This window comes from Fukomys damarensis, unplaced genomic scaffold (genome assembly GCF_012274545.1).
Source record: "Fukomys damarensis isolate Sample0158 unplaced genomic scaffold, DMR_v1.0_HiC HiC_scaffold_16, whole genome shotgun sequence".
In the NCBI taxonomy this organism is placed as follows: domain Eukaryota; kingdom Metazoa; phylum Chordata; class Mammalia; order Rodentia; family Bathyergidae; genus Fukomys; species Fukomys damarensis.
Genome location: NW_022900928.1, coordinates 87,875,131 through 87,881,347, shown reverse-complemented (window position 1 = coordinate 87,881,347; position 6,217 = coordinate 87,875,131).

The window sequence follows — 6,217 nt, the reverse complement described above, 5'->3', positions numbered from 1 at the left end:
ATATAGTGTATATTTACCATTTAATGGCTCAGACAGAGTGAGGACGCAATACCCCTGATCTCAGTTAGCTGATGGCTGAACCCCATGACACAGACTGACCTCGGGCTGCAAGACTCAGATTGAGTTTCCCAACCTTCTGAATGGTTGAACTCCGCAGGGTTCTACTACAGGTTTCCCACTCCCTTTCTTTAAAGATGTTCAAAGTTGGGAACTCAGAAAAATACTCTTGATAGCCACCTCTGCCTCTGCAGAGTGGGTCCAAAGACTGGTACAGTCAGAAGGTCTGAGAACGTGCGCAGCGGGGAGGTGTAAGGGAAGTTATGGGGGTTCAGGGGCACCTGCACAGCTACCTCCCTGGCACTGGAGCGATGGTGGCTGGGGCTGGAGAAGGCGTGGCTCTCCTTCCCTCAGTGGATCGGGGACCAGACTACCTCCCATTCCCTGGAGCGATGGTGGCTGGGCCGGGAGAAGGCGTGGCTCCCTTCCTAAGAGTTTTTAAAACAAAAGAGAACACAGGTTGATAAATTGGCAAGTAGCAGGAAGAGAACCTAGAGGTAGGAAGGTTGTGTTGAGGACATAGAGAGGTCTGTGGGCTGTTTTTTCTGGGACAGAGAATCATAGAGAACGAATTGGGATTTTCTGCATAGATGACCAGGATTAAGCTGCCCGGATGACACAGGTCTAACTAAGAATGAGTCATTTGATTAAAATTTAATTATTTATTTTCCCTCTCCCTCCTTTTTCTCCCCAAAGATTACTTAAATTTTAGTGTTGCTTACCAATTTCTTTGGTCTTCTCCTAAGAATTATATTTATTTGATAATTAATTTAGCAAATCTCTATTAGCACCTCTTACATAATAGGTACAGTCATGGAACATGGTGTCAATGGATAAACTTACAATACAGTTTGAGGATCATAATTGGCTTTGTTTTGCTATTCTAAAATTAGGGATCATTTCATCCCATAAAAATAGAACAAGTGTTCCCATGGGCTGAGCAGTGGAAATTGGTTTTTATAGACAGAAAATGATTCAAAAAAAGCAGAAATGAAGACAGAAAGCATAGATTGGTTGTTTCAAAATTACTTTCCTTATAAGACAGGAAGTCAGAGAAAAATAACTGACTGGATAACCTCAGGTTACTTTTTTGTAAAGTTGAGGAATGTAAGAATTAAAACAGAAAAGACTTCGTTATCATTCCAGTTGGAACTGGCCTGTTTCAGAAACTTGCCTGTTACCTCTCTTGATTTCTCAGAAAGCCAGCTAACAACTTATTTTCAGTTTGGTAACATGGAATTTTAGCACAAATGACTCCATTCTGACTTTCAGTTTGTTCTTTGGGGACCCAGCACAAGAGCCCAGTTCAAAACAATGGTCTCCTATAACTGTTATTTAATAATGGCTTAAAACAACAGGAACTTATCATCTTATTGTTTCTGGAGGCCAAAGTGGATGAGTTATTAGGAAGTCCAGACTCCCAAGAATCTGGGCAGAATCCTTCCTTGCCACTTCAGTTGCTGGTGCAAATCTTGGCATTCCACTCCTTGTGGGCACAGTACTCTGTCTCTATCGTTGCATGGCATTCCCCTGATGAGTCCTATTCACATTAGAAGACAAGACATGGGTGGTCTGAGGTCCTGCTAGCAACCCTCAAAATGCTTGGGACATGCTATAGTTTGGCTTTGGAGGAGCCCCTCAAAGGCCATTTACTAAGGGCTTGCTCTTCAACTCGACACTGTTGGAAGGTGGTGGAAACTTCAGAGGTGTGGCCTAGTGGGAGGCCTTAGGTCACCAGGGATGGTCCTCTTAGGATTGTGGATCCTGGTCTCTTCCTCTCTGTCCATGCTGCTTGACTGCCAGGAGGTGATATACTCAGTCGTGATACACTGGGTAGCACAGACACAAAAGCAATGGGCTCAACCGCTGTGGACTTCATGAAACCTCCAAAACTTTGAGCCAGACTAACCCTTTCCTTTTTTAAAGTTGATTATCTCAAGTATTTTGTTATAATAACAGAAACCCATCTAACACTGACTGGATTGCAATAACTGACAATGTTCATACCCAAGTGCTTTTGCTTGCTTTAACTTCCATCACTCATTTCTCCTTATCTGACCTTTGTTCTGAGTATTGTTCCTCTTTCTTCAGGAGACTCAGAGACAGAAAATGGATTTCCTGGCTCTTAGTTCGAAGTTTGATCTATCTTAACAAGAGGGTCCCTTCCTGTATTGTAGATTTTCCTTTTCCTTCTCAACACAAGAATAAGGCTCTGGACTGCTTTATTTCCCCATATGATGGTTTAATCAGAATCAACTAGGATGAAATTTCCCTAGTGATTTGACAAAAACAAAACAAAACAAAACAGCTCCAGCCTTCTCGTTTCCTTTTACCCACAAGAAAGTTCCAGGCTTTCCCTGCAGGTGTAGAAACAGATACCTTCAACCTGAAATCATAATACAATTTCCCGATTTCATCCAGGATGGATAGAATCCACCCAGGATGGCTCAATGCCAGGATTCCAGGAATATAGAGATGTGAACAACAGTCCCTTTTCCTCCAGGAACTCACGGGTTGGTAGACAAAATGGACCAGAGAATTCCATTTGGCTTTGCAGTAAATTAGCGGAAATTATTCAAGTCACAGCGATGCCCACGTGTCAGGCCTTTGCCAAGCCTTCCCCTGCAGACTTGTCAGTTCCATTTCACAGCCTGCTCCAGGTAGCTCACCAGTTCCCCTCTGGTGAATTTTCTAAGAATTCCAGGGTCCCTAAAGACCTTCATCCACCCAACTACCATGACGACCAACGAGGACACAGCCGTGACTGTGGGATTCAGCAGATATTCATTGGTGACTTAGCTAAAAATCGTCCAGAGGGGTGGTGGGAATGGGATCAGGTACAGCTAGTGTATTATGGGTTATGCCTGAAATCTCAGCCATTTGAAAAAAAAGGGCTCATGGGTGAATCCTCCTCTTTTTCTGTTCCTGTGGACAGCCCTGACCCCTACCCACAGTGAACACAGCTTCTCAGCAGCAATCAGTCGCACTTAGTCACTGCAGCTTGAGGACGTTCATATTGGCCATACATCCTTCCCCTCTCATTTTCCTTGCCCCTCACTCCTGCTCTCTAAAGAACAGCACTTTAGTTTCTTCCCCCCACTCTTGTTTCTGGAAAGACGAAATCCAACTGTTTGTGGCAGGAGTGGTCCTAGGAAACAGACCCTCAAGATGGGGTTTTGGAGCTAAGTTACTCTATTTCTTTATGGTGAAGTGGGTGGAGCAACCCCTGGCATTGTGATTATTAAGGTGCTCATCCATGTAAGCAAAATGCTAGAAAAACAGAATGCGGTGCATTGGCCAGTGCCATGGCTGTTGTACTTCACTGGTATGGAGCAACAATAAGAATTATTGGCTTTTTCTCCCTAATTTTTAATTAGGGTAAAATAAATGCAACATAAAATTTACCATCTAAAGTATTTTTAGCTGTAAAGCTCATTAAATATACTTAGTGTTGTGTAGTCATCAGTATCATCCATTTCTATTACTCTTTTCATCCTATAGCACTAAAACTCTGTGCCTGGTAAACAGTAACATTCCATTCTCCTTCCTCCCAGGCCTTGGCAACACCATTCTACTTTCTGTTGCTGTGGTTTTGACTACTCTAGAGCTCTCTGAGTAAGTGAAATCATAGAATAATGTGTCTTTTTTTTTTGTGACCTGCATATTTCACTTACGTCCTCAAGGTTTATCCATGTTGCAGCATGTCTTTTCCATAGACAAATAATATTCCACTGTATGTGTATTCCACTTTTGTTTACCCATTTACTACATCTCTCAATGGACACTGGGTTTTTTCCAACTTTTGGCTATTCTGAATAAGGCTGCTGGGAGCGTGGATAAACAAACACCATTTTTAGAGCCTACTTTCAATTTTTTTTCTCATGAAGTTTTGGGTAGAGTTAGGAATTGCTGGGTCATATGGTAATTCCATGTTTAATTTCTCAAGGAACACTGCTTTCCATAGCCACTGTACAATATGACATTCCCACCAACAGTGCACAAGTCTTTCAGTTTCTCTACATCCTCTCCTGTGATTTGTGACGCCGAATGTCTTTGCCTATGCTCATTGGCCAACTGTGAATCTTCTTTGGAGAAATGTTTGTTCAAATCCTTGCTTATTTTTTAAGCAGGTTGTTTAGGATTTTTTATCGTTGCTTTTATTGGTGTAAAGGTAGTTTATACACTTTGAACATTAACCCTTTATTACATATAGATTTGCAAACATATCCACCAATTCTGCAGTGCTTTATTTCCTGTCAATTGTGCCCTTTGATGAGCAGGAGTTTTCAGTTTTTGTTTTTTTGGGGGGGGGTTCTTTTTTGAGACAGGGTCTCACTAAGTAGTTCTAGCCAACCTTGAATTCACTGTGTAGCCCCAGCTGGCCTAGGGAGTTTTGAATTTTGATGTAGTCCAGTTTATATATTTTTTCCTTTTGTTACCTGTCCTTTGATGTCATATTCAAGAGATCATTGCCATATCTAGTGTCATTAAACTTTCCTCTTATGTTTTCTTCTGAGTTTTAGTTTTAGCTTTTATATTTAGATCTTAAATTCATTTTAAAGTGATTTTTATATATGGCATAAAGTATGAGTTATCACTTCTTTCTTTTGCATGTGGATTGACAGTTTTTTCCAGCACTGACTGTTGAAAAGATTGTCCTTTTCCCATTGAATGGTCCTGACATCCTAATCAAAAATCATTTGAACATAGATTTTAGAATTTACTTCTGATCTTTATTTTATTCCATTGTTCTAAAATTCTATTTTATGTCAATACCACACTGTTTTGATTACTGTTGCTTGAAATCAGGAAATAGTCCTTCATTTTTGTTTTTTTTGTTGTTGTTTTTTTAGCCTATTTTGGTGGAGTTGGCTGTGTTCTAAATGGTTGTATCCCTTTTCCCCACCCCAGGTTTATAGGTTGAAATCCTGAGCCTAAGGCAATGGTATTAAAAGGTGGAGCCTTTGAAAGGTGATTAGGTCAAGAGGGCTTTGCTATGAGAAGAGTGCCCTCCTACCGTGTGAGGACAATATGAACAGCAGCCATCAGTAAGTGTCAAAGTGGGTCCTGACCAGACGCTGAGTCTATGTGGACCTTGATCTTGGACTCCTAGTTTCCAGAACTGAGAGATAAATTTCTATTTCTTAAGATACCTAGTCTATGGTATTTTGTCATAGGAGCCTGAATAGGCTAATACAGGGGTCTCTTGAGAGTCCATGAGAATTTTAGGAATGATTATTTCTATTTCTACAAAAAAAATGCCATTAGGATTTTGATAGGAATTGCATTCAATCTGTAGATTGCTTTAGTAGTGACATATTAATATTAAATCTTCTAGCCCATATACATGGGATTTTTTCCATTTATTCTTGTGTTGTTTACTTTCAGCAATGTTCTGTAGTTTTCAATGTATAAATATTTTACCTCTTTGGTTAAGTTTATTCCTAAAAGTTGTATGCTTTTTATGTTGTGAGTGAAATTGTTAATTCTTAATTTGTTTTTCAGATTGCTCTTTGTCAGTCTACAGAAAATTTTGATTTTTGTGTCATTTTATATGCTATAACTTCATTGAATTTTTTAAAAGGGCTGATTGTGCTGCGAGTTAGCCATGGACTCTAGTTGAAAGACATCAGTGCTGCAAAGGAGACACAGTGCACAGTCTCCATTAATTTACTAAAATTTTAGTGGTTCGATCTGAGAATTTTTAATATTTGAGTTCTTCTAACCTCTCTGAAACAGAAGCAGCTATCCCCTTCCCATCACCAAAGGTGAGCAGCCTTTCTTCAACAAAGGCCTCCTTGAAAACATGTTAAATAAAAGAATCCAGTCACAGTATATAAAGTATTGTATGATTTCATTTATATGAAGTGTCTGGGAGAACCCATAGAGTCTAGAGTCAGAAAGTGGACAGGGAGTGACAGGAAGTGACTGCTGGTTTTTACTGTGTTTCTTTTTGAGCTGATGAAAATGTTCTGAAATTAGATAGCAGTGATGGTTGCACAATTTTGTGGAGATACTAAAACCCACTTCATGGAAAGCTTCAGAAGGGTGCATTTTATGGTATATGAAGTAACTCTCAATAAAAACTACCTAAAATACCATTGTCCTAGAAAAAGGCCTCTGTGCACCTTTCTCAGAAAGATTTTATTTTGTGACAACC